At 39.1% G+C, this 27,565-nt stretch overlaps 1 protein-coding gene across 1 annotated transcript in view; it reads left to right on the forward strand.

Annotated features, from left to right (window-relative positions):
* PIP4P2 (phosphatidylinositol-4,5-bisphosphate 4-phosphatase 2) overlaps positions 1-27,565 on the forward strand; it is a 71,298-nt gene that overhangs the window by 7,738 nt on the left and 35,995 nt on the right. The gene's annotated exons all lie outside the window — the stretch shown is intronic.

The raw sequence follows: 27,565 nt of genomic DNA on the forward strand, positions 1-27,565 counted from the left end.
ACAACCATCGCCCATAACCATTGCTAAATTTTTCATCAAAATAAGGTATATTTTTAACGACCCTCTTATGTTCTATACCTGGAGAAATCTCAGTTTAGAGATTGTGCCTTTGTTAAAAGTAGGATAAATTAGGTTATTTAGAACTATATCCTACACTAGACTAGACTTTTACTGAATTAGAGTCCTTGAATACATTTTGGTGGTCTTTTTTATTTCTGAATATCCTTGCAGAGTTTAAGGTTGGCTGTGGATTAGCAGGAAAGGATAATACAGACCCACAGACTCGTACTACACATGTCACTGTAAGATTAGATTAAATTCTAACTTTATTTCCCAAAGATCCTGGAAGTCACATTGTCACAATATGCTGAAAAGATGCAGCACATTTGAGAGTAGCTTCCTGAGGCTCCCCCCAAGCCCTAGTAGGGGTGCATACCTGCTGTGATATTGAATAAGGCAGGGGCTTGCTGAAGATGAGAAACTTGATTTTGTGCTTATTAATGCTCCATTTAAGGGAATGTGTTCAAAGTGGTTCTTGAATCAAAATCTGCTTCTCTGAGACCACATCCTCATGAAGGGAAAAAAGAGCCCACCGAAGTGTATCTACCTCCTGTTATAATTCTTTTCCATTATTCTACAAGCCTTCTGTGATTCTCTTATTCTATTTTATAGTGCCCACTTTTCCTCCTTCTAGACCCATCATCTTTAGAATCATTATTCAAGAAATAGTTCATTCATTCAGTTGTTCTTTCATATATGTAAGTGCCCATTATATTGTTGCAGATATTGGAGAGCTTAAATAAATAAAATTTATACATTCCAGTAAAAGATGCATACACTAGTAATTTCAGAGGGTGAAGAAAACAAAACAGGGTGTGATGATAGAGAGAAACTGCCTGGGGTGGGGAATGTTCAGGAAAGGCATCTCAGAGACCTGAACAATTGCTCAGAGACCTGAAAAATTAGGAAGAGTCAACGATTTGAAGATTTAGGGGAAGAACGTGCCAGGTAGCAGGAACACCAAGTGGAAAGACTGTTGTTCAGACAGCAAGGAGGACAGTGGGTTAGAGCATAGTGACTTAAGGGGCATGTGTAGAAGACGTAAAAGAACTAAACCAGGAAAGACCAAGAGAGCTTTGCAGGTCACAATAAGGAGATGAAGTTGCATTCTAAGAATGATAGGAAGCCATGAAGGGTTTGGAGCAAAGAAGAAATGTGAAATGTTTTACTTTTTAAGAAGATCATTGTAGTTGGTGTGTGGAGAATGAATTATTAGAGGAAAAAGAAAACATTAAGACTAATAAGGAGGCTATTAGAACAGAATAGGCAAAAAGTGATGGCTGTCTGGACTACGGTAGAGGTGATGGAAGTAGTGGGACAAGCAGGACATATTTTGAAAATGGAACAGCAGGATTTGTTGATGTATTGGATCAGTGGAAAGAAAGGAGTAAAAAAGTCTCCAAAAATGACCTAACCAACTAGGTTTAAGGTTGCGCAGTTATCTGTGAGGAGCCCCTGCATGGTGCAAATGGTTAAGCACTTGACTACTAATCAAAAGATTGGCGGTTCAAACTCACCCAGAGGTGCTTCGGAAGAAAGACCTGGTGATCTGTTCTGCTCCCGAAAGTTTACAGCCTTGAAAACTCTTGAGAGCACAGCCCTACTCTGTAACACACAGGGTTGCCGTGAGTTGGAATCGACTCAATGGCAACTGTTTTTTGTTGTTGTTTTTTAAAAATTATCTGAGAAGGAGAAATAGGTAGAGTAGTTGGTTGGGCGTGTATGTGGGGGCGGGGGGAAGGACAGTGGAAATCCGTGTTGAGTTTAGACATGTTGAGTTTAAAATATCTATTAGTCATTATTCAGTTGAGATGTCTATTAGGCCGCTGAATGTATAAATATGAAGTCTAAGGAGGCATTGGGGCTGGAGAGCAAATTTCATTCAACAGTTATTTATTAAATGCATAATAATACTTCATCGTGTTGAGAGATGAAGATACCAACACCCATTTATTTCCAAGGAGTATATGAACTCTTTTCAGAATACCAAACTTTTAAGGCAGAGCATTCTGATAAAAACTTGGCAGATGTGCCAGATGGATGCAGATGTTAAAGAGGAGTTAGGAGGATGGATGTTTATAACTGTCTTTGAGGGTAGTAAGTAACTGTGTGGGAAATGATCCAGTTGGAAACCTAATCCTTCCACTTTGGAGAAAGGCAGACAATCCTGTGCATACAGTTTTGTGCTCAGCTGTTTTTGTTTCATTTTTATAATGACTACGAGGTATTGAATAAACTGAGAATGATATCCCTTCAATGCCTCCTAAAGAGGAATAAATTATTTCTGCTGCTTTCTGTTCTTTAGAGAGGGCTTCTCTGCTTTTTTTCCCCCATAGGACTTTGTGTTGCTTTGACATATTTCTAGACTTTTTCTTTTGCCTAACTGCCGTTGGAAAGTGAGTTTCTTTTTTTCTGTTAGAATTAAAAAAAAAGTGAATAATAAGTGGAAAGCATGGCTTCTTTTCTTGGACTTCAGGTGCGTTTCCCAAGCACTATGCGGCTAATTCCTTTGTGGTCTCAGAGATCATCTGCCACCAGCTTGTGGTTTGGTCAGTGTAAAGAATGTTGGCCTGGAAGACTTGAGGCTTGAGGTCTTTCTCATCTCTGACAGCTACTAGCTATTTGATCTTGGAATAGTTACTTTATATCTCTGGGCCTCAGTTTCCACATTTATAGAAGAAGTGGCTTGAACTCAACTATCTATTATGTCTCCTTTTGCTTTTATCTTCTGTAACAGTTGTTCTTTGTGAAGACACACCTATGAGAATGTATCTATCACTTTAAAATGTGCATGTTTATTATTCTGGCTTACATCATTCTTTTACTTCCAATGTCCCTCTTTCACTTAAATTCCTATTTCTTGCAGTATCTTGGGGAAAAACTCTTATTTACCATCAGAGAATGTTACACATCAGAAGCCCAATTAGCACATAATGTTTTTTCCCCCTATAGAATAATATATTTGCTTGTACCTCATGGCTAGATATGGAATTTTGTTCTGAGCTTGCATTTCTTTTTTTTTTTGTGTCTCTTTACAGTTTATTCTTGCTTAAATACTAACCAGCAGCAATAAACAAAACAAAATGTTATGGATTAAATTGTGCCCCCTCCCCAAATGTGTTGGAATCCTAACCCCTATACCTGTGGATAGAATCCTTTTAGGAAATAGGGTTTTCTTTGTTATGTTAATTAGATCATATTCAAGTCGGTTAAATTCTAAAAATTTAATCACTTCTTTTTTTAAATAATGCTGTATTTTTGGTGAAAGTTTACATAGCAAATTAGGTTCCCATTTAACAATCACTACAAAAATTGTTCGGTGACATTGATACATTTTTCAGTGTATCAACATTCTCATTAATTCTGTTCTGGGTATTCCCGTTTCCGGAAATCTGGTTTTCTTGTCCCCTTACCCTTCCATCTTTGCTGTAGAGTAATTGTTAACCCTTTGGTCTCATATAGATTTTTTAAAGGTGTGCAGTACTCACTGGTGATATTCTTTATCTTATGAGCCAATCTGTTATTTAGCTAAAAGGTGACCTCAAGGGATACTTTCAGTTCAAGATTTAGAGCATCTCAGGGCGATAGTCTCAGGGAGTCCTCTATTCTCAACTAGTTCAGTAGGTGTGGATTTTTTAAGAATTTGAGTTCTGTTGCACATTTTTCTTCTGTTTTGTCTGGATCCATCTATTGTGACCCTGCTAAGAGCAATCATCAGTGGTAACTGAGCACCATCTTGTTCTTCTGGTCTTAGGATAGATGAGGCTGTTGTTCATGCAAACTGTTAGTCCTGTAGACTATCTTCTTTGAGCCTTTGGTTTCTTTCTTTCTTTTATGATCTGGATGAGTAAAGATCGACACTTGTGTCTTAGATGGGTGCTTGAAAGCTTTTAAGACCCCAGATACTATTCATCAAACTCGAATGTACAACATAAACTTTATGAACTGTATTATGCCAACTGAGTGAGTTGTCCCACAAGACTGTGGTCCTAAGCCTTCAAATGCAGAAAACCAATCTCATGAGGTGTTTGGTTTTGTCTAAGAAGTATCCAAACTGTGTTTATTATATATATGGATGTACATACATGCACACACATAGAAGTATATACACATACATACAGATACATCTATATGTGCACACATGTTAAAAAGCATACATACCCATACCGATATATTCATATGTACGTACGTATGTAACCACACATATTTTTTGGTTGTTGTTGCTGGTGTTGTACCAGTACATATGTCATATCCTTTATCAAAAATGCCCTTTTCTCTTGTGTGCTTCTTAGTGATATCATTTACTTTGGTCAAGCTCTGTGCTCTTCACCCACATTTGGTGCTACTTGTCCAATTACCAAAAAATATATATACATATATATTGATGGTTAAGGTTGTGTGTCAGCTTGGCTGGGTCATGATTCTTAATGGTTTCACAGTTATGTAATGATGTTATTTGGCAGGTATCAGATGATGTAGTCATCCTCCATGATGTGACCTGATGGGATCAACCAGTCAGTTATAAGGGGAGTTTCCTCAAGGGTGTAGCCTGTGTCCAATATATTTATGGGCGTTCTGGCAGAGTTTGCTTGCTTGCTTTGAATCCTGCATTTGGCTCATCGTCATCTCATCTTCAGTTCTTGGGACTTGAGCCGGTGGGCCTACCAATATTGGGTTCGTCACCCCACGCAGCTACGTGAGTCAGGAGAAGCCTCCAGCCTGACACTGGGCCCATGGACTTGGGACTTGCTAACCTCTACAACTGCATGATCCCTCTCCTTGAGATAAACCTCTGTGTCTCTCTCTCTATATGTACATGCTTCACTGGATTTGCTTCTCCAGAGAACAGCCCAAGACATATATATATATATATGTGTGTGTGTGTGTGTGTGAATATATAACAGGTGTCTACTATCAGGAGAATGATTCCCCCCACCCCATAACTGATAACTACCAATGAATGTTGGTCTCTGTTTTATACCTATTCTTGTCTTCTTATAAAAGTGAGATCACACAATATTTGTCCTTATTTCACTCAGCATAATATCCTCTAGATTCATCCATGGTATATATTTCAAAACATCATTATTCTTTATGGCTGTGTAGTATTCCACTCTATTTTGTTTATCCATTCATCCATTGTTGGGCACTTAGGTTGTTTCCATCTTTTTGCTATTGTGAATCATGCTGCAATGAACATAGGTGTGCATATGTCTGTTTGTGTCTTTACTATTAGATCTCTAGTATACGTACCTAGAAGTGGGATCGCTGGATAATAAGGTAGTTCTATTTCCAGTTTTTTGAGGAATCACTGTATTCTTTTCCATAGTGGTTGTACCATTATACAATTCCATCAGCATTGGATAAGGGTTCAAATCTCCCCACATCCTTGAAACATTTGTTGTTTTCTGTTTTTCTGATCGGTGCCATTTTAGAGGAGTGAGATGATATCTCTTTGTAGTTTTGATTTGCATCTCTCTAATGGCTATTGATCACAAACATCTTTTCATGTTTTTGTTGGCTGGTTGAATGTCCTCTTTGGTGAACTGTCTGTTCATGTCCTTTGCCTATTTTTTTTTTAATAATTTTTATTGTGCTTTAAGTGAAAGTTTACAAATCAAGTCAGTCTGTCACATATAAGCTTCTATATACCTTAGTACATACTCCCATTTACTCTCCCCCTAATGAGTCAGCCCGCTCCCTCCTTCTTTGCCTATTTTTTAATTGGGTTGTTTGTCTTTTTGTTGTTGAGTTGTTTAAGTTTTCTGTATATTTTAGGGATTAGACTCTCATAGGATATGGCATTTTTTTCCAAGTCTGTAGGTTTTTTACTCTTTGATAAAGTCTTTTGATGAACATAAATATTTAATTTTTATGAGGCCCCAGTTATCTATTTTGTCTTCTGCTGCTCTCACATCTATAGTTGTGTTTGATAATCTATCATTAAGAAAAAAACTAGGTCCCATAGTTTTGCCCTTATGTTTTCTTCCAAGAACTTTGTGGTTTTAGCTTTAATGTTTAGGTCCTTGATCCATTTTTAGTTAGTTTTGTGTATAGTGTGAGGTATGGGTCCTGTTTCATTTCACTGCATGCAGATACCCAATTTTGCCAGCACCGTTTGTTGAAGAGACTGTTCCTTCCCTGTTGAATGGACTTTGACCCCTTGTTGAAATCAGTTATCTGTAGACGGAAGCATTTATTTCTGGGTTCTCAATTCTATTCCACTGGTCTATGTGTCTATCATTGAACCAGTACCAGACTGCTTTGATTACTGTAGCTGTATAGTATGTTTTGAGGCTGAGGTCTGAGCATGTATTTGTAAAGGTAATGGCAAAATCTTTCTCCCTCCCATATTTTGTGAATTTGAAATATTTAAGCTTAGTAGATTTATAATATGGATTTTAAAATACTGTACAAGAAAGTCCTTAATTGTTAATGTTAAAATATGTAAATTTTTACTGAGGGAGACTTTGGGTGAAGGTATGTTACAAGGTAAAAGTTTATGGGTTCAGAGATTAAGTGATGAGATTCACCAGCTTGAGGAGAAGCAATACATGGTATTGGTGATAAACAAACAAACAAAAAACAAAACAAAACTGTTGCCATTGAGTCAATTCCAACTCATAGCAACCCTATAGGACAGAGTAGAACTGTCCCATTGGGTTTCCAAGGAGTGCCTGGTGGATTCAAACTGCCAGCTTTTTGGTTAGCAGCCATGGCTCTTAACCACTATGCCACCAAGGTTTCCATTGGTGATAGTAAGCAAATTTAAGGTGAGAAGACTTTCACAGACCACTGAGTTGTTATTAATGTTAGATATTAGGTTATTTCCCAAATAAACATTGATTTCTACTGACCTGCATTTCTGGGTGCCATAAACGTTTAAGCACTCAACTACTAGCTGAAAAGAACCCACCCAGAGGCACCTTAGAAGACAGATCTGGAGATCTGCTTCTGAAAGCTCACAGCCTTGAAAACCTATGGAGCACTTCTGCTCTGCACACGAGTCACCGCATGTTGGCACTGACTCAATGACAAACAACAACAATATAGATTCTACCAACTAGCAAAACATTACTTTAACAGTTTATTAAAAAAGCGTTTTCCAAATATACCTAATTCAGGCATGTGATTCTGATTCCCTATGTAGAATGCTTTTCCAGGCTCAATGAAAGTAATATTTGGATTTGCTACCCACCCTTAATGATGACATACCAAAAAACCGTTGCCTTCGAGTCGATTCCAACTCATAGTGACCCTATAGGACAGAGTAGCACTGCTCCATACGGTTTCCAAGGAGCACCTGCTGGATTCGAACTGCCAGCCTTTTGGTTAGCAGCCATAGCTCTTCACCACTACGCCACCAGGGTTTCCAAACTATCATATATGCCTGCATGTAAGATGAGCCAAAATATAAAGAGGTTCCCCAGTTCCCAAGAGATTTTTTTTGCCAGTTTGAATTAGTATACTTTTGGTGATATACATTAAGGTATTAATTACCTCCTTAAAATTTTAATTTATTAATGTAGTTATAAAACCAAAAACCAAACCCAGTGCCGTCGAGTCGATTCCGACTCATAGTGACCCTATAGGACAGAGCAGAACTGCGCCATAGACTTTCCAGGGAGCGCCTGGTAGATTTGAACTGCCAACCCTTTGGTTATCAGGCATAGCACTTAACCATGACACCACCAGGGTTTCCAATATAGTTATACATAAGCAAAAATCAATTAAGTAAAACAAAATGTTGCTTTTCTTCCCCCTCACATTTTATGAAAATTTATTCAAACTCTTCATATGTATCAATGATATTTCTGTCTCTATTATCGGTAAAGTTAATTTCTAAGTCTCAACTAGTTTTCTGAGGCATAGCACAGTCCCTTTTTTCTTATTAAATTAGAGATAAGTCACTTTTAAAATCTGTGTATAGTATAATCAGTAATAATTTTGTCTTAAGGTAGAAGTGCCCAGTTGCATAACTTTATGACATCACTTAAATTTCATCCCATAGGTGTTATTCATAACTGATATAGTATTAAGTTTTGTTTTGTTTTGTTTTTTTAAGACTTGTTGATAACACATAATTAAATTGTGGGGTCATATCTCTAGTGGAAAGTGCTACATATGTATTCAATTTCTTCTCTTTTTTGTTTTGTTTTTAATTCTGTCAGGTTGTCTTTTTATAAGCATCTAAAACATGAATTGATTGAGCTTGTTTCAGGTTAATATATCTTTCTTTTTTCCAGTTCCCATTAAGTCAACTCTAGCGCATGGTGACCACAGGTGCGTCAGAGTGCACTGTACTCCATAGGGTTTTTAGTGACTGATTTTTTGGAAGCAGACCACCAGACCTTTCTTCTGAGGTGCCTCCAGGTGGACTTGAACCTCCAACGTCTGGGTTAGCAGCTAAGTATGCTAACCATTTGTACCACCCAGGGAGTCTTTTTTTTTTTTAACTGAGCCAGCATCTCCTAATATGAGATATGTCGTAAAGCTAATATATAAGGTAATTCTTTTGAAAAATAAGCATTGGGGAAAATCTTTCCAAGTTACTACATGTCCAACTTATTGGACTTTTTGCTTTCATTGTCTATAGAATTATAGACTATTATGCTAAAACGGGTCATAGAGATCAGCTATCTTTATAGTTGAGGCAATCTCTAGCAAAAGGGCTAAGTAACGTGGGCAAGGGTATTCAGCTATTCATGGCAGAGCGAGGAATAATTTTTAGATCTAGCCTCCCTGTTTAACAGGCAAGAAAACTGAGGTCAAATTCACCGATTGCTTACTAAGACGTTGTACCAAGGGCTTGGGGGATCTAAGATGTGTCTGACATGGAAGGTCTTTGCTTTCAAGGAATTTGCAGTAAGAGCAGCAACTTAGATGACTATGCATAGCAGCTTGTAACAGAGGTATCAGGAACACCAAAGGAAGAGGGAATGGTCAGTTTAAGAAGGAGCAATGAGAGGACTAGAGAGAATGAGTTATTTGCCCCAAACCACAAGCTGGTTACTTTCAGGGCCGGGACTAGAAAATGGCTCTCAGTTCTACCTCTGAATTATTTCTGTAAATTATGGTGGCTCCTTCAGACTAAGGTAGAATAACAAACTCTGAAAATCTTTTAGAGAAAAGAGGCCAGTTAGTTTGAGTGATTCAGAAGATTAAAAAAAAAAAAAAGATTGTTACAAAAGAAAATAAAAAGCTAAATGCTTTAGGGGATGCTCTGAAACAAAAATCTTATTAAAGTTGGTAAAGCTTTTGGAGATTACTGTAATAATTGGCTGAATTTCATCTTTTATACTTAGCAGTTTTAGAGTAATAGAATTTCAGGATTACAAATGGCCCCACAGATCATCCGGTCCAACCTTACTCCTAATGGTTGAATAGTCTCTGTAGCACTCCATCTGAATGACTGCCTATTGTATATATAACTGCTTTTCGTAAATGGCACCTTACTTCTTCCTGGGACTACTCATTATGTCTTTGTATACCTCTTTTTTCTAGAGATTTATCTATGCTGTTGAGTTAAAATTCAGCTCCTTGAATCTAGGGAAGAAAACAGTACAAAGGTTAAGCGCATGGAATTCGGGCCCCAACTGCCTAAGTTTGAATCCTGGTTCTGTCTCCTATGAACTTTGTGGCTTTGGAAAAGTTATAAAATCTCCCTATGCATGTTTGCCTGTCGTAAAATGGGGATGATAATAATAATCATCAACCTAACTCATAGTATTGCTGATGGTGTTTTGGTATGTGAATTTGTGTATATGTGTGAGTTCTCGGATATAGTAAGGATATTTTAAGTTTCGAGGAGCCCTGGTGGTGCAGCAGTTAAGCACTTGGCCGCTAACTGAAAGGTCAGCCATTTAAACCCACCAGTGGCTCTGTGGGAGAAAAGATGTGGCAGTCTGCTCCTATAAAGATTACAGCCTTGGAAACCCTGTGAGGCAGTTCTAGGTTTTGCTCTATAGGATTGCTATGAGTTGAAATCAACCTGACAGCAATGGGTTTGGCTTTTTTTTTTTTTAAGTTTCAGATGCCAGTATCTATTAGTGTTACCTATTACAGTCTGATTTCTCTTCCACATGACAGCCCTTCAGGTATTTGAGGACAGCTCTCATCCTTTTTCCGAAGTTTCTTCTTTTTAGTCTAAATACCAATAGTTCTTTAAACCCATCCTCCTTTCAACCTGGTTTTGACTTTATCAGTACTGTCACTATTCTCTAAATATCACTACCATTATCACCTCCCACAATGAAGGTACAATATTCTTATTACTACAATCTAAAATGATTTCAGTATGTTAAACTTATTAATGCCTTTACTCATTTATCAAGTTCTAAGAATTTATTCCTTCAGATATATATGTACAAGAATGGATTGATGTTTGTACAAGGTTATTTATTGCTACACTGTAATAACAAAAGAATGGACACAATTGATAAGTATTGTGCTTATCTATTGTTATGTAAAAAATTATCCTGAATTCAGTAGCTTAAAACAACAACAACCATTTATTTTGCTTACAAATCTAATATTTAGGCAGGGCTTGGTGAGGACTTATCTCTGCTGTAAATGTCAGGGGCCTCAGCTAGGAGGACTCAGATGACTGGAGGCTGGAACCGCTGCAGTTCGCCAGGCATTTTTCTCTCACCATGTAGCCTTAGGGCCTCTCCATGTAATTTCTCCATGTAGCCTTACCAGCATTGAGGCCCCAGAGTAATTGGGCTTCTTGTATGGCAGTTCAGGGTACTAAAAGCAAATGTTCTTATAGAACAAGGTGGAAACCGTGTAGTTTTTTTATGACATAGTCTAAAAAGTCAGATAAAAGTCAGATACTAGTCATTTCTGCCATGAACTGTTGGCCAAAGCAGTTACAAACCATCCAGATTGAAGGTGTGGGAACATCAAATTCACCTTTTGATAGGAGAGGTGTCAAAGAATCTGTGGCCATGTCATAAAGCCACTATAGTAAGCAATGACATAGATATGAAATGGAATACTAGGCAGCTGGGGAAAAAATGAGGAAACTTTCTGGAAGGATTTCCAGAATATTTTGTAAAGTGAAAAGAGCAAGATAAAAACAGTGTATAAGGCATACTCAATTTTGAAGAAAGATGGAGAAAAATGAGAATATGTGTATGTGTTATTACCTGAAAGAGCCATGGTGGCACAGTAGTTTAGCACTCATCTGCTAACCAAAAGGTCAGTGATTCAAACCCACCAATCACTCCACTAGAAAAAGATGTCTACTTCTGTAACATTTACAGCCTTGGAAACTCTGTGGGGCTGTTCTGCTCTGTCTTATAGGGTCATTATGAGTCCGAGTTGACTCAATGGCGATGGATTTGGTTTGGTTTTTTTGGTATGCATAAAAATATTGGTTCCAAGAGGTTCACCAGACCACATGTATGTACCTAATTTTTGCTTAGATTTGTAGTGAATATGTTCCAAATTCCAAAATTACTATATTGTTGACTTTTACTCAGAATCTATTAATGTCTAGGCCATTTTAAAAGCCAGGTGAAATATTTCAAATGTGGAGAAGTACAGGGTATAATTATTCACATAGTGGAGCCCCTGAGGTGCAAATGGGTAATGCACTTGGCTGCTAACCAAAAGATCGGAGGTTCGAGTCTACCCGGAGCTGCCTCAGAAGAAAGTCCTGGGGATCTACTTTTTAAAAATCAGCCGTTGAAAAACCCTGTGGAGCACAGTTCTACTCTGACACACGTGGGGTTGCCGTGAGTCAGCCAACCCAATGGCAACTGGTTTTACCATCTAACCCTGTTGGACCGTAGTGTTGTTACATACTGGTTCATATATTTAAGCAAATGAAACCCTACAAACCCAGTTTGAATCCCCCACCCCCATATACTCAGATCACTTTTCCTCCCTCATATTTCTCTTATCTTAAATGTTTTCTGTCCAGTTATATTTAAGTACATATTATAACTGTGATTTAAGAATACTCGTAAGCTGTAAGTTATCAGTTAATGAGTACATCTAGTTACGTATAGAGAAGTTTCTTGCTTTCTCTTAGAAAATGCACACAGCCTGTGATACTTTGTGAAAACGAGCTGTCCAGTAAGAGTGACAGAATAGGTGTTCTTTACTTACTCAGACTACGGCAGGAGCTTCTTCATTTATAGACTAATAAATTTTTTGTTCTGGAAGAATTTTTTTTTCTATAAAAATAATGAGGATCTCTCTATCTATCTTGAAACACATGCTTTCTGGAAAACAATGTTGTAAACAGCAAACTAAGAATGGAGCCGTGCAGATAAGTGATATGATTTCATACAAATCATGATAGAAAAATTTGCATTTTTTGAAATAGAAATATACACAGAAGTTTATAAAGTGAGAGAATATATAACTTACTGTCAATAATTGGAAATGGCATTAATGCCACAGGTAAAATGCACTATTAGAATGAGGTAGAGGTATTATATGAGAAATATGGAAGTGAGAGCAGGAGCCATTGTTATCTAGAAATTGTTATTGCCAGGTCATGGAGTATTTCCAGCCAGCATCTCCAGTATTGGAAACCCTAGTGGTGTAGTGGTCAAGTGCTATGGCTGCTAACCAAAGCGTCGGCAGTTCGAATCCGCCAGGCGCTCCTTGGAAGCTCTATGGGGTAGTTCTACTCTGTCCTATAGGGTCGCTATGAGTCGGAATCGACTCTACGGCACTGGGTCGGGTTATCTCCAGTTATATGGCAGCTTCTTGGCAGAACTCAAATGCCTGGGGAAAGGTAGTCATTGAATAGCTCGTAGTGGAATTCAGTATTCATCATCACCTGCTGTGTAAGAATACCTGCTTGTTTGTTGCCTCAGAGCCTGCTGTGGACCCACATAAGCTCCCACTAGAAGTATGGTGCCAGAGTGTAGGTTGATAATTGGTTCTCAGCCAATATTACAATGACACTGGATAAGGTATGGTTGTTTTTCTAGAGCTTCTGTTTGGAGAAAGGCATTAATGATAAAAATATGTAGAAAGGTTATAGCACTAGAGGAAATGCAGGATTTTGCTAGATAACTTTGTGTCACCCCCCTCCCCCGCAGTGCCCCCCCCCCACACACACACCCTACCTTCAAGTCAAATCTAGTAGACCACAGAAGTAGATGCTGTCTACTGTGTGCATGTCCCTATCAGAGCGCTTACCACACTGGCAGTTTTATCGCACTTCTACATTTTATGGACGTGAGGTTTTGAACCATGGGAGCACACCTCATTCTCCATGGCATCCCTGACAGGCACTAGCACAGCGCCTGGTACAGAGTAGTTGCTCAATACCTGTGACTGACCAAATGCTAACTCCTGAGCATCCATAGAGTGCCTGGCAGAGTGCTGCTTTTCACATAACTATAGCTAAAGGCCTCAACCCTCTCTGGCATCAGAGCTCATAAAGAGGCCTTATCTCACCTCTTCAATTAAGAAACTAAAATTGCCCTGGAGCGGCAGTCATACTTAGAAAACAGGCAAGTTAAATGAAGATGTAACAGGTATCACCACCCCTGCATCTTTCGAGACTTTGATAGTGGCACTAATCTCTGCAGTACCCCCCAGGAATGTGATGTTGCTTTTGGAAAGAGAAGTTGTAGGGGCCTCTACTTGGCCCTTCTTGCCAAATGGCCCTTAATCTGTGGACCGGAGAGCCGATTTGGATATTTTGCTGTTGCTAAGAATGTCTATTCCAATTATATATTCAGGAACTGGAAAAATAACTACAGGGCAGGTCCACAGATCAACTGTGAGTTGAACCCGGGCCAAGACTCCATCAGTCACCTGATGGTCATAAGCCTTTTCCTTGACTGGTAGACCACAGTGGAATTTTGAGTCCTCTGGAATTAGCACCATTTCAGAGCCAGTTTCTAGGCCCCGTGTATTTCCTTTTCCCCAGTGAACAATCACTCTCGTGAATGGCCTCAGGTGTCTTTGGGGAAGGCTTGGAGGAGGATTCACAGCATATACTTGTGGCAGTGCTGCTGGATCCTTCTGCAAGGACCCCTCTTCAGTCAAGGGGCTCTGAGTCTGTAAACTGCCGTTTGTTAGAACAGGTTGGAAATGCTGTGACTCTCCACTGTGGCTACTGAAGTCTAGATGCTGGTCACAAGGCTGGGAGTTTTTTATTTTTATTTTTTTTATAATTTTTATTGTGCTTTAAGTGAAAGTTTATGAATCAAGTCAGTCTAACACAAATACCCATATACACCTTGCTACACACTCCCAATTACTCTCCCCCCAAAGAGACAACCACTACCTCCTTCCACTCTCTCTTTTCATGTCCATTTCGCCAGCTTCTAACCCCTCCACCCTCTCATCTCCCCTCCAGGCAGGAGATGCCAGCATAGTGTCAAGTGTCCACCTGATCCAAGAAGCTCACTCCTTACCAGCATCCCTCACCAATCCATTGTCCAGTCCAATCCCTGTCTGAAGAGTTGGCTTTGGGAATGGTTCCTGAACTGGGCCAACAGAAGGTCTGGGTGCCATGACCACCGTGGTCCTTCTAGTCACAGTCAGACATTAAGTCTGGCCTTATGAGAATTTGGGGTCTGCATCCCATTGCTCTCCTGCTCCCTCAGGGGTTCTCTGTTGTGTTCCCTGTCAGGGCAGTCACCGGTTGTAGCCAGGTACCATCTAGTTCTTCTGGTCTCAGGCTGATATAGTCTCTGGTTCATGTGGCCCTTTCTGTCTCTTGGGCTTGTAATCTCCTTGTGTCCTTGGTGTCCTTCATTCTCCTTTGATCCAGGTGGGTTGAGACCAATTGATGCATCTAAGACGGCTGCTTGCTCGCGTTTAAGACCCCAGGTGCCACTCTTCAAATTGGGATGCAGGATGTTTTCTTAATAGATTTTATTATGCCAGTTGACTTAGATGTCCCCTGAAACCATGGTCCCCAGACCCCTGCCCCTGCTACGCTGGCCTTCAAAGTATTCAGTTTATTCAGGAAACTTCTTTGCTTTTGGTTTAGTCTAATTGTGCTGACCTCGCCTGTATTGTGTGCTGTCTTTCCCTTCACCTAAAGTAGTTCTTATCTACTATCTAATTAGTGAATGCCACTCTCCCACTTTCCCTCCCTCCCCGCTCTCATAACCACAAAAGAATGTTTTCTTCTCAGTTTAAACTATTTCTCAAGTTCTTATAATAGTGGTCTTATACAATATTTGTCCTTTTGCAACTGACTAACTTCACTCAGCATAATGTCTTCCAGGTTCCTCCATGTTATGAAATGTTTCACAGATTCCTCACTGTTCTATATCGATGCGTAGTATTCCATTGTGTGAATATACCATAATTTATGTATCCATTCATCAGTTGAGGGGCACCTTGGTTGCTTCCATCTTTTTGCTGTTGTAAACAGTGCTGCAGTAAACATGGGTGTGCATATATCTGTTTGTGTAAAGGCTCTTATTTCTCTAGGATATATTCCAAGGAGTGGGATTGCTGGATCATGTGGTAGTTCTATTTCTAGCTTTTTAAGGAAGCACCAAATCGATTTCCAAAGTGGTTGTACCATTTGGGATTCCCACCAGCAGTGTGTAAGTGTTCCAATCTCTCCACAACCTCTCCAGCATTTATTATTTTGTGTTTTTTGGATTAATGCCAGCCTTGTTGGAGTGAGATGAAATCTCATTGTAGTTTTGATCTGCATTTCTCTAATGGCTAATGATCGTGAACATTACCTCATGTATGTGTTAGCTACCTGAATGTCTTCTTTAGTGAAGTGTCTGTTCATATCTTTTGCCTGTTTTTCAATTGGGTTATTTGTCTTTTTATAGTTTATGTAGATTTAAGAGATCAAGTGCTGATCAGAAATGTCATAGCTAAAAACTTTTTCCCAATCTGTAGGTAGTCTCATTTCTTATTGGGGTTATTTGCTCCCTCTCCTCTTTTTCTTTTGTCCGTTTGGCCAGTGGTTTATCAATTTTGTTGATTTTTCAAAAAACCAGCTTTTGGTCTTGTTAATTCTTTCACTTGTTTTTCTGTTTCATTTAGTTCAGCTCTCATTTTTATTATTTGTTTTCTTTTGATGCCTGTGGGTTTCTTTTGTTGCTCTCTTTCTATTTGTTCAAGTTGTAGGGATAATTCTTTGATTTTGGCCCTTTCTTCTTTTTGGATGTGTGCATTTATTGCTATAAATTGGCCTCTGAGCACCACTTTTGCCGTGTCCCAAAGGTTCTGATAGGAAGTGTTTTGATTCTCATTGGATTCTATGAATTTCTTTATTCCATCCTTAATGTCTTCTATAATCCAGTCTTTTTTGAGCAGGGCATTGTTCAGTTTCCAAGTGTTTGATTTCTTTTTCCTGCTTTTTCTGTTATTGATTTCCACTTTTATGGCATTATGGTCAGAGAAGATGCTTTGTAATATTTCAGTGTTTTGAATTCTGCTAAGGCTTGCTTTATGACCTAATATGTGGTCTATTCTAGAGAATGTTCCACGTGCTCTAGAAAAGAAAGTATAGTTGATTGCTGTTGGGTGAGGGGTACTGTATATGTCTACAAGGTCAAGGTGGTTGATTGTGGCATTTAGATCTTCCGTGTCTTTATTGAGCTTCTTTCTGGATTTCCTGTCCTTCACCGAAAGTGGTGTGTTGAAGTCTCCTGGTGTGATTGTGGAGCTATCTCACTTTTCAATGCTGATAGAGTTTATTTTATGTATCTTGCAGCCCTGTCATTGGGTGCATAAATATTTAATATGGTTATATCTTCTGGATGTATTGTCCTTTTAATCATTATATAGTGTCCTTCCTTATCCTTTATGATGGATTTAACTTTAAAGTCTATTTTGTCAGAAATTAATATTGCCACTCCTGCTCTTTTTTGATTGTTGTTTGCTTGATATACATTTTTTCCATCCTTTGAGTTTTAGTTTGTTTGTATCTGTAAGTCTAAGGTGTGTCTCTTGTAGGCAGCATATAAACAGAGCTTGTTTTTTAATCCATTATGCCACTCTGTCTCTTTATTGGTGCATTTAGTCCATTTACATTCAGCACGATTATGGATAGGTATGAATTTAGTGCTATCATTTTGATGTCTTTTTTTGTGTGTTATTGACACTTTCTTTTTCCCACTTAATTTTATGTGCTGAGTAGATTTCCTTTATATTTTGTCCTTTCCTCATATTTGTTGTTGTTGATTTTGTTTCTGCTGAATCTGTATTTTTCCCTTGTATTTTATTTTGATGAGTAGGATAGTTTGTCTCCTTTGTGGTTACGTTATTATTTACCCCCGTTTTTCTAAATTTAAAACTAACTTTTATTTCTTTGTATCACAGTATCTTCCTCTCCATATGGAAGGTGTATGATTACCTTTCTTAGTCCCTCTTTATTATTTTAATGTTGTCTTCTTTTATATAATAACACCACTGTTACCCTGTTTTGAGGTTTTTTTTTTTTTTTTTACAATCTTGCTTTGTTTTTTTGGATTTCCCTGTCTGGGTTGACCTCTGGTTGCCCTGCCCAGTGTTCTAGTCTTGGGTCGATACCTGATATTATTGATTTTTTAACCAAAGAACTCCCTTTAGTATTTCTTGTAGTTTTGGTTTGGTTTTCACGAATTCCCTCAGCTTGTGTTTATCTGGAAATGTCTTAATTTCACCTTCATATTTAAAAGGCAGTTTTGTTGGATATATGATTCTTGGTAGGCAATTTTTTTCCTTCAGTTTTTTAGATATGTCATCCCATTGCCTTCTCGCCTGCATGGTTTCTGCAGAGTAGTCCGAGCTTATTATTATTGGCTTTCCTTTGTAGATGACTTTTCGTTTATCCCTCACTGCTCTTATAATTCTCTCTTTATCTTTGGTTTTGGGAAGTTTGATTATAATATGTCTTGGTGACTTTCTTTTACGTCTACCTTATGTGGAGTTCAATGAGCATCTTGGATAGATATCTTCTCATCTTTCACAATATCAGGGAAGTTTTCTGCCAACAAATCTTCAACAATTTTCTGTGTATTTTCTGTTATCCCTCCCTGTTCTGGTACTCCAATCACTCGTAGGTTATTTCTCTTGATAGAGTCCCACATGATTCTTAAGATTTCTTCATTTTTTTTTAATTCTTTTATCTGATTTTTCTTCAAATATATTAGTGCCAAGTGATTTATCTTTGAGTTCAGAAATTCTAGCTTCTATTTGCTCAGTTCTGCTCCTCTGACTTTCTACGGAGTTGTCTAATTCTGTAATTTTATTGTTGATCTTCTGAATTTCTGATTGCTGTCTGTCTATGGATTTTTCCAACTTATTAAATTTTTCGTTATGTTTCTGATTAATCTTTTTAATTTCTTCAATTGCTTTACCTGTGTGTTCCTTGGCTTGTTCTGCATATTGCCTCATTTCCTTCATGATGTCTTGAACGGTTCTGTATATTAAACTTTTGTATTCTTGCTCTGGTAATTCCAGGAATGCGCTTTCATCTAGAAGATCCCTGGGTTCTTTGTTTTGAGAGTCTGTTGAGGTGATCATGGTCTGTTTCTTTATGTGACTTGATAGTGACTATTGTCTCCGAGCCATCTATAAGTTATTGTATTAGTTTATGCTTCATTACTGTGTTGTAGCTGCTTGCTTTGTTTTGTTATACCCTTATGGGTTGCTTGAGTGAGCTAGTTTGATTATTTTCACCTTTGGAGCTCTGATGTCCTGTCCCCAGCTGGCTAGAGCTGATATCGGGTATATCAGTCTAGGAGCCCATTCTGTTTTCTTGTATGAACTCAGCTCAGGTTTCCAGGTAGCTGATCATCAAGTGTGTGGTACAGACTCTGTCCTACAGTCTTAGAGGGGCAGGGGTGATTGGCATACATACCGGTATCTGATTGCAGCAGGGAGTCATGCTCTAAAGAAGGCAGGAGGCTGAGAACCAACCCCTGAGTGTCTCTGAGGAATACGCGTCCCTGTTCCCTAGAGCATGCAGGTGGGTGGGTTCTACAGAGAGACCATGGGCACCCAAAGTTTTTGGTTGTAAGGACTGGGAGGTACCAGTTATCTTTGGACCCCTGTCATGGGTGGCTGGGTGACCTGAGTGTAGCTACCAGTCCTTAGGTCCCTGACGTGGGTAGGTGAGGACCTTGTTTAATAGGCAAAGCAATGTCAAACGTCAAATACCCACCTCTCCACTGCACAGCTGAAATGGTTGGAGTTTGCCAACAAGGGCCTATTCTCCTGAAATAGGCCCACACAGGTCCATGGAGAAGGGAAAGGTGCTCAAGGTCCACGGACAGTTTATGCCTGGACAGGAGCCGCTACTGTCCTGAGCTCCCCCGGTTAATAATAAAAAAAAAAAATTATCTTTTCCCCCCAGTTGCAAATTTTTTCCTTCTCCAAGGCTGGGAGGATGGCCATAGGTGCTCAAAAGGGCATATCTCAGGCCCAGGGATTCAGCCGCTGAAGCCAGCTTGGAGGTGGGGGGCGGGGGGCAAGGTAAAATACACGCAAGTACTTAGCTTTTGCTGAAAGCACCATTCTCCTCAGGTTCCGGAGGTGTGAGTAGGCTGTGTGGCTGGCTACTTCTCCCTGAGGAAACTGCGGCCGAACGCTAGTACCAGCCCACTGCCACCACCGCTCCGGGAGTGGTCCCTGAGGGCTCCCTGCGATTCAGGTCTGGTAACTCCTCTCCACTTCTGAACAGTTTCTTCCTCCCTCTGCCCCTCAGTTCGTTGTCTAAGAGTGCCTTTGATGCTCAGAGCTCCCAGCTTGTCACAAATATACTCGTTTCACTTGTTTTTTTGGGTCTTTGTTGTAAAGAGGGCTCACCGGAAGCGTTTGTCTATTCCGCCATCTTGGCTCCACCTCCTGGGAGTTTTTTATTTATATGCATCAAGTAATATTTTTGCAGGTTACACATCTGTTTCAATCCCAGGCTAATTTAAATTAGCCATTGCCAAAGATCCTTATGGATCAAAATATTCTAATAGCCACTACTTCTCTTTACAGTAATGAATCTGCCTTGTCTTGGACATTAAGTGCTGCTGTTGGTCTCTGTTACTCTGGAATCACATCACTCCCACTGAAATCAGGCTGCTCATCTCAATGGAGTCATCTCACACTGGGATGCTCGGCCTTCATAGAAGAGCTGTCAGTGCAGAATGCATGTGCTCCTTTAAATAATGTGTTTATTGATGCCTGAGTGAAGGGAGTGTCCTCTGAGCCCTCTCAGGGGATGTAGGGGGCTGTGGGTATACAGGTCTTCCATGATAAATCCACTCCAACATTCCTAACTCCTGAAGATTTTAGATTGCTTCCTCTATGTTATGCTAGGATGTTCTGGTATCTCAACCTCATTAAATGTAAGGCCAAGTTACATCAGCCAACAAGTAATCTGTTAGAACCACTTCCATCTTTATAATCAAACATATTGCATCTAGATTTGACAAGTGCCTCCATATCATTAAATTTGATTCAATCCAATGTTATATTCCATCCTCTTTGGCTTAACACCCACAACATCCACTCCTATACATATTGTCCAGGTTTCTGACTATATATATTCTCAAAAGTTTGCAATATTTTAGTGTATAAGCTGCTTCTTCCTGGGTGAGATTTTGTTCTTATCCTCCTGAGAGCCTGCTAAGGTCCACCCTGGTTATGGGTCTAGTGTTAACCAGGGGTTCTAAGGCTGAGGTTATTACAGGGCTTTCAAGAAGGCAAGTCTACTCAAACACAAACTGCTTCCCACTGTCAAGGGAGGCTCAGAGTGACTCAGGGGTTTAAGATTCTCAGCTCTGTTTGAGTACAACCAGATGACCCATTCTAAGTTTCAAAGTCCCACTCTTTTGCCCTAACTTTCACATGAGAGATTTGGTAAGACTGTGGATTTAGCTGACATTATAATTTTGCAGTCCACACAAACTTTGTGTTTGATTTCTACCAATATAAACCCTGTGACAATTAGAAATAAGTGATACTTTGGGGCTGCCATGGAAGCTCTGATTTTCTGACCCTGTTCATGAGCTAAGAGTTTAAAGACCTGAACTTCTCATTTTCTTTCTATAAGTGCTCCAGTACATTCAGAAGTATCCATCCCATACCACAGTTCATATCGTAATTATTCCTGCCGTAATGATCAGGTAAAGGAGCCACAAATATCACAATCAACTACAGGTGATTATTTGATTCATCAGGATGCCGTTGCATGCCATCGATTACTTTTATCCCATTTCCTGTTGGTAAGGAGCTCAGCACTGCATTCAAGCCCAACACATGACCAAATTAATCCTCCAATCCCATCTTTGAGGGTCTGTTTCCTAGGACTATTCCTGATATGAGTTTCTGTTTCAATCAGGGCCTGAACAGAAGACAAAATCACACAATAGAACTTAGTATAAAAAAATTGTTATCTAGGTATAAAGTTGTTAACTAGGTTATATATATATAGTTTATATATATATAACTGTAATGCAGAAAGCAGGAGGGACCAGTCCCTGGAGAAGGACTTCATGCTTGGTAAAGTAGAGGGCCAGTGAAAAAGAGGAAGACCCTCAATGAGATGGATTGACACAGTGACTGCAACAGTGGGCTCAAGCATAACAATGATTGTGAGGATGGTGCAGGACCAGGCAGTGTTTCATTCTGTTGTACATAAGGTCACTATGAGTCGGAACTGACTCGACAGCACCTAACAACAACAACAATGAAGGAAGCAACTATGGCCTGTAGGGTTGAGGGAAAAAAGGGAGGGGGTTGGAGTTATTAAAACTTAGAAACTGAGAGGAAGTGTTATGCAGAGCTGAAACACGGTATCTGAGAAAGAGGTAGCAGCCAGCTGGTGCTGGTTTCTCTGAGCTTGGGGGAAGGCTCCTGTCCACCTGGGGAGAGAGAGGCACTGGCTAGCTAGTGCTCAGGTCTTCTGTGAGGGGAAACACAATAAAGCTGGCTCTGGCAAGTGTTGAAAACTGCAAACTGGATTCACTTGTTGCTATGAGAAGAAACTGCGGCCACAGTGAAGAAGCATTCCTGGGGTGATGCTCTGAGAGACAACAAGCAGGTAGGGAGCCTGCAGAAAGCAAACAGGTGACAAACAAGAAGGAGCAAGCCTCTTCTTCCTCCTTCAACCCTGCAGGCTCCCTCTATCACCTCCTCTTAACCAAACATAACCTGGAGCAAGCTGGCAAAGCAGAAATGAGATTGGCAGAGTGCCAGTTCCAGCATCACAAAGCAGTGTAGAAGAGGTTGGATTTGGAGCTGAGACTCTGTAACCTAATACCTATGACATTTACCTGACAATCTGACTTGAGCCAGAGGGATCCTTAATGAGGGTGACATAATTCTGGAAGAACCCAAGAGTTTCCTGGAATAGTTTTATTCCCTTGGCTTCAAAGAAGGGGAGGAACAGGAAGTGGTTTGCCCTTTCTCTGGGTTACATTAGACTGGAGAACTTTTACACTACAAGCAGGTGTTCCATAGCAGCCAAGGTCACTCTGTTCATAACCCACACTTCCCACAAAGATCCTAAGAGAAAACAAGCCCCTCCAGTAAAAGCAGGGGGAGAAAAAGCCAGGGCTTTCCTCACAGACTCCTCCTTTATACTTTTCTTATTCATCCTAAATTCATAATATCCTAAAATATCTTTAATTTTAATGATGTCACTTTTCAAATTTGATTGGCATCTTTGTCCAGGGCCTGAAGGGCTGAATATAGAGTATGTTAGTGAAGTAAGTGAATTAAACTGAAAAATATTGCCATTGAAGATATTTATAAAGGCATAACTGAGATAATAAAGGTTAGCACAACACAGCAAAATAATTTCAACCTTTAAAGTCCTGGAGAATGTATCTGAAAAAAAAAAAAAAAAGTATGTATTAATACACCAGAATGAATTAGCAGGACAGAGGGGTTCTTTGGCATGAAATAGATAAATTAGGCCGATGTTTGTGATGGGAAAATGCAATTTGGTGACTTGTAGGCTTAACAGAATAATAATGGCTCTCTTTGAGTGTTTTAGAGAGAGGATTATGTATATCTTTGATCCATTTGCTTTTATCCTGTGTCTTTTATTACTCAGTTTGTCTATGACGTTTTAATTATCATGAAGTGACTTTTTTTCATACTCTCTTCTATTCTTTATTTTCCCAACTCTTCCTTTTCCTCCCAATCCCCTTCAACCCAGATCCGATTCTCCAGAAATCTTCATTGTCAGATTCTTGCTTAGATGTTTGTATAGAATGTCCTCATTGGTCCTTACCTCTCTTTCCTATATTGAGTCATCATTCACTAAGGGAGGGAGCCGGTATTGTGGAGAGGTCTCTGGGACAGAAGTTAGTTCCCGTGATTACTGAAGAAATTCTGTAAATCCCAAACCAAACCCATTACTATCGAGTCTATTCCTACACATAGCAACCCTATAGGACAGAGTAGAACTGCCCCATAGGGTCTCCAAGGAGCGGCTGGTGGATTTGAACTGCGGACCTTTTGGTTGGCAGCCGAATGCTTAACCACTTCACCACCAGGGCTATAAAAAAAAAAAAAAAAAAAAAACCCTTAAAATGTCAGAATCTTTGGGCTTTGGTTTTCTTCTCTGTAAAATGAAGAAATTAGACTGTATGATTTTTAAGACTGGTTGAATTTCAAACACATTCGGCAATTCTGAAACTTTGAGACAGTTTTTCAGAATTAAACACTACTGGCTCACGTGGAGGTAAAAAGATTTTTCATTTAGGCTAAACCCATAGAGAAAATGGCCATTATTTAATGACGAGTAATCTAAGACTCTTACACAAAAGAATTTTTGTTATTCTTACTCTTAATATCTAATGTTCCTGAGTTCCAAGATTATGTTAGATTATGGTATGCCTTTATCCAAGGCAGACATTTAAAATATGTATGATATGATAGCAGTGAGCTGCTGAATATTTTAAAGTTAAAAGAGATAAAGTGAACAAATCTCAGTTACTACTTACTCTAGTTTTACTAACTGTGGAACAAGTGTCCAGAATTACAAGTCTCTTGCAAGAGGAGATGAAGCTATAGTGAAGGTTTCCTTGAGGTAAATGTGAGTGATTAAAAAAAAAACCAAACCCATTGCTGTCAAGTCGATTCCAACTCAAAGCAACCCTGTAGGACAGAGTAGAACTTCCCCATAGAGTTTCCAAGGAGCGCCTGGTGGATTTCAACTGCAGACCTTTTGGTCAGCAGCCATAGCACTTGACCACTACGCCACGAGGGTTTCCCAATCTGAGCGATAGGGAGAGGTCAAAAGTACAAGAAATATTTCTAACTCAGCATAGGGCCGAAGTAATGGGCAGAAAATGGAAATGAAGGACCTGAAAGCACTGTTTCTTGGAGTAATTAGGCTACAGCATCTGTCGTTCTATTGATCTCTTGGATTGATTCCATTTATCTGGTGTCCCCTGACTACGTCGTCTCCCTCCAGGCACGATTTGGAGAGGACGTTCTTCTAGATAGAAGAGAGCCTTTTTTTCAGTTAAGTTGTACTCGCCTGCTGGGACCTAGCATCCCTGGGAGGAGAGTAGAGATAATATACTTAGTGTTATTTTTGCAAGAGAGACAGATGTATTTGATAAATTTTAGTGATTTACAAATTCATTCATTCATTCAGTCCGTCAGTATTTATTGAGCATCTTTAATGGACCAGACACTACATCAAGTGCTAATGAATCAGTCATGAACAAACCAGACATAACCCTGGCTTTATGGAGTTTATGACCTCTCTCATCTTCGAGTTCTATCCATAGAAGTTCTTCTGCCTGCCCTACACTTCCCTAGCCCCTAAAAGAGTAGATTAAAACATGTTTTTGTCATCAGAGGCTTTTCTTTTTTGACAGACTCAAAAATTATGTGGTATAAATATTAGAGGAAAATTTCACAGGGTATTGTTGGCTCTGCTACACTTCAAATGCTTCTTAAGACCACCCATTGACATTTTCTTAGGCGGTTCCTTTGCATAAAACTTTTGCTTGTTAGAGTAGGAAAGTTTCACTGTCTTTTTTATGTGTTTGCAGTGTATTGCCACCTCCCCTCACCACCAATATATTTTCTTTATTTATGAAGTTGTCTCGCCTTTCAGTTTCTTTTCTATTATAGAGTAAGGTGGAGACCTAGGCTTATAGGAGAAATACTTCAAGTTACTTTATAACACAAAAGGCAAGAGAGGAAACTAACATTTATTAATAATGCTTTGCTAACAATTATTCAAAACTATTTATAGTAAAACCTGTGAAAGTTGGAACGAATGTAAGGCAGAAACCTGTCACAGAAGGAAAGCACAAATATTTGCCACTAGAACAAGCTATAGAAAAGTGATTAAGATGGTACCCTGTCAAAGGCAGGAAATTTGTGAGACCTGGAAAAACAAGGGAGTCTTGACTAGTTCCAGCTCTCACAGGTTTCACTGTATTATTATATATCAAGCAGTGTGCTAGCTTCTCTGCAGGTAGCTTGTTTATTCCTCTTGAGATGTGTTAAATTTCTAGTGAGGTATATTAGTTTCCAGGATACTGCAATTGAGATCTGATAAGGTAATCTGAAAATTGCAAGCACTCAAAATATATTGTTGACTCCATGTTCCTTTAACTTGTCCTTGTCTTTGATTAATGCTCTACAGTCCAGTCTGGATCAGCTTCAAATTCTTTCAAGGATTTAAAGCTATTTTTATAACTTAAGACATCTCTAACTTTTTTTCAAGCTCACTGTTTGTCAGTGTTCTGGTATACCAAACCCAAAACCAAACCCGCTGCCGTGGGGTCAATTCTGACTCATAGCGACCCTACAGGGCAGAGTAGAACCGTGCCACAGAATTTCCAAGTCTGTAAATCTTTACGGAAGCAGGCTGGCACTTCTTTCTACTGCAGAGCAGCTGGTGGGTTCCAACCGCCAAACTTTCTGTTAGCCAGTCGCTTAACCACTGCACACCCAGGCTCCTTGTTCTGGTATAAGCCTCCCAGAAATGCGAGCGTATTGTGATTTCAATTTTGCCTTTTTCAGAGCCTTGACTGCTGCAGAAATTCATCTTATTATGAGTCATTTGAATGAATAGTACTTGTTCTATATCGTCTGAAAAAAAAAAAAAAAATCTACACGATTAACCCTGAGGATGCCAAGTGGTAGTATATGGATTCTAAACATACCATAATGTGCTGTACTCTAAGTCATTTTAAAATGTTAGAGTTCAGAATCTAATCTAGTTGACAGAAAATCTCTATTCCAAAAATAGCTCCTGTCATGATTAGCTATTGTGATTGTATAAAAAAAAAATTTTATAGTGTCACAAAAATCCTTGAGATATCAGTTCTTTTGATTAGTGCTTAGGTCATGTGTTGGGATATAGCCTTTTCTAGATATCCTAAAACAATACTTTATCTTGAAAAGGCCTTCTAGGCCTATAATTGAAATAGCTTCCAAAGGCAATACGCAGTCTCCTTTAGAAATCCCATTCCAGAGCATTATATCGGAATTCATTTCTCAAACTTAGGAACTAGATATACACACACACACACACACACACACACACACACAGACACACACACAGACACACACACTGGAAACCCTGGTGGCGTAGTGGTTAAGTGCTACGACTGCTAACCAAAAGGTCAGCACTTAAATCCGCCAGGTGCTCCTTGGAAACTCTATGGGGCAGTTCTACTCTGTCCTGTAGGGTCCCTATGAGTCAGAATCGACTTGACGGCACTGGGTATACCCATGATTCTGAAACTGGGCCTCTACCCTTTACCTACTGCATTAGTTGACAAATGAACTCAAAAACCAGTGTGTATATGTTTATCTTTGTATTATGAGAATTATTAAACATATACAAAAGTTGTAAGACTAATATGAACTTCCATGTCATTATATTCATCGGTTATTAACATTTTCCTACTCTTGTCTCATCTGTTTCCCACTTTTTTTTCCCCCTTGGAGTATTTAAAGTAAATCCCAGACATCATGTTTTTCACCCACAAGTATTTTAATGCATTTCTTAGATTTTGAATTTTAAGTAAAACATGAAACTAAAAAATGTTAAATTAATTTTTTTCTCTTCTGTAGCTGAAAGTAGCATGAGTCCCATCTTTGTAATACACAGATAAATTTTGTTTCCCCATGCTCAATCTCGTCTTTCCTTGACTGCCCCCAAAAGTCTATTTTGTTTCTGCCATAGCAGCAGTCATTATACTGATTCCAGTATTAACAGAGAATATGACAGCTACACAATCCATAGTACGTGTAAATAATTTTAAAATTTTACATTCATTATTTTTAGTTCTTGATAGTCAGAGCATTAGTGCAAGGTTATTACGTTGGGCATAAATCACCACTTTCCTAATATAGGCTTTATGAATTTCTACATTGTAGTGGAGTATTAATATTTTGAGTATTAATAATCAATTGATTAATAATAATAAATTAGTAATTGGGTTAGTAAAAGGTAACTGGGTCCTTGAGGTAGGCCTAGGCCAACATGATTTAGATTTTGTCAGAATTAAGAATTACTTCACTAACCTCAAATTCCTAAAAACGAACAAACAAAAAACCCCAGACTTACGGGATTGGTTGAGAC

The sequence above is a fragment of the Elephas maximus genome, chromosome 15 (genome assembly GCF_024166365.1).
Source record: "Elephas maximus indicus isolate mEleMax1 chromosome 15, mEleMax1 primary haplotype, whole genome shotgun sequence".
NCBI lineage: Eukaryota > Metazoa > Chordata > Mammalia > Proboscidea > Elephantidae > Elephas > Elephas maximus.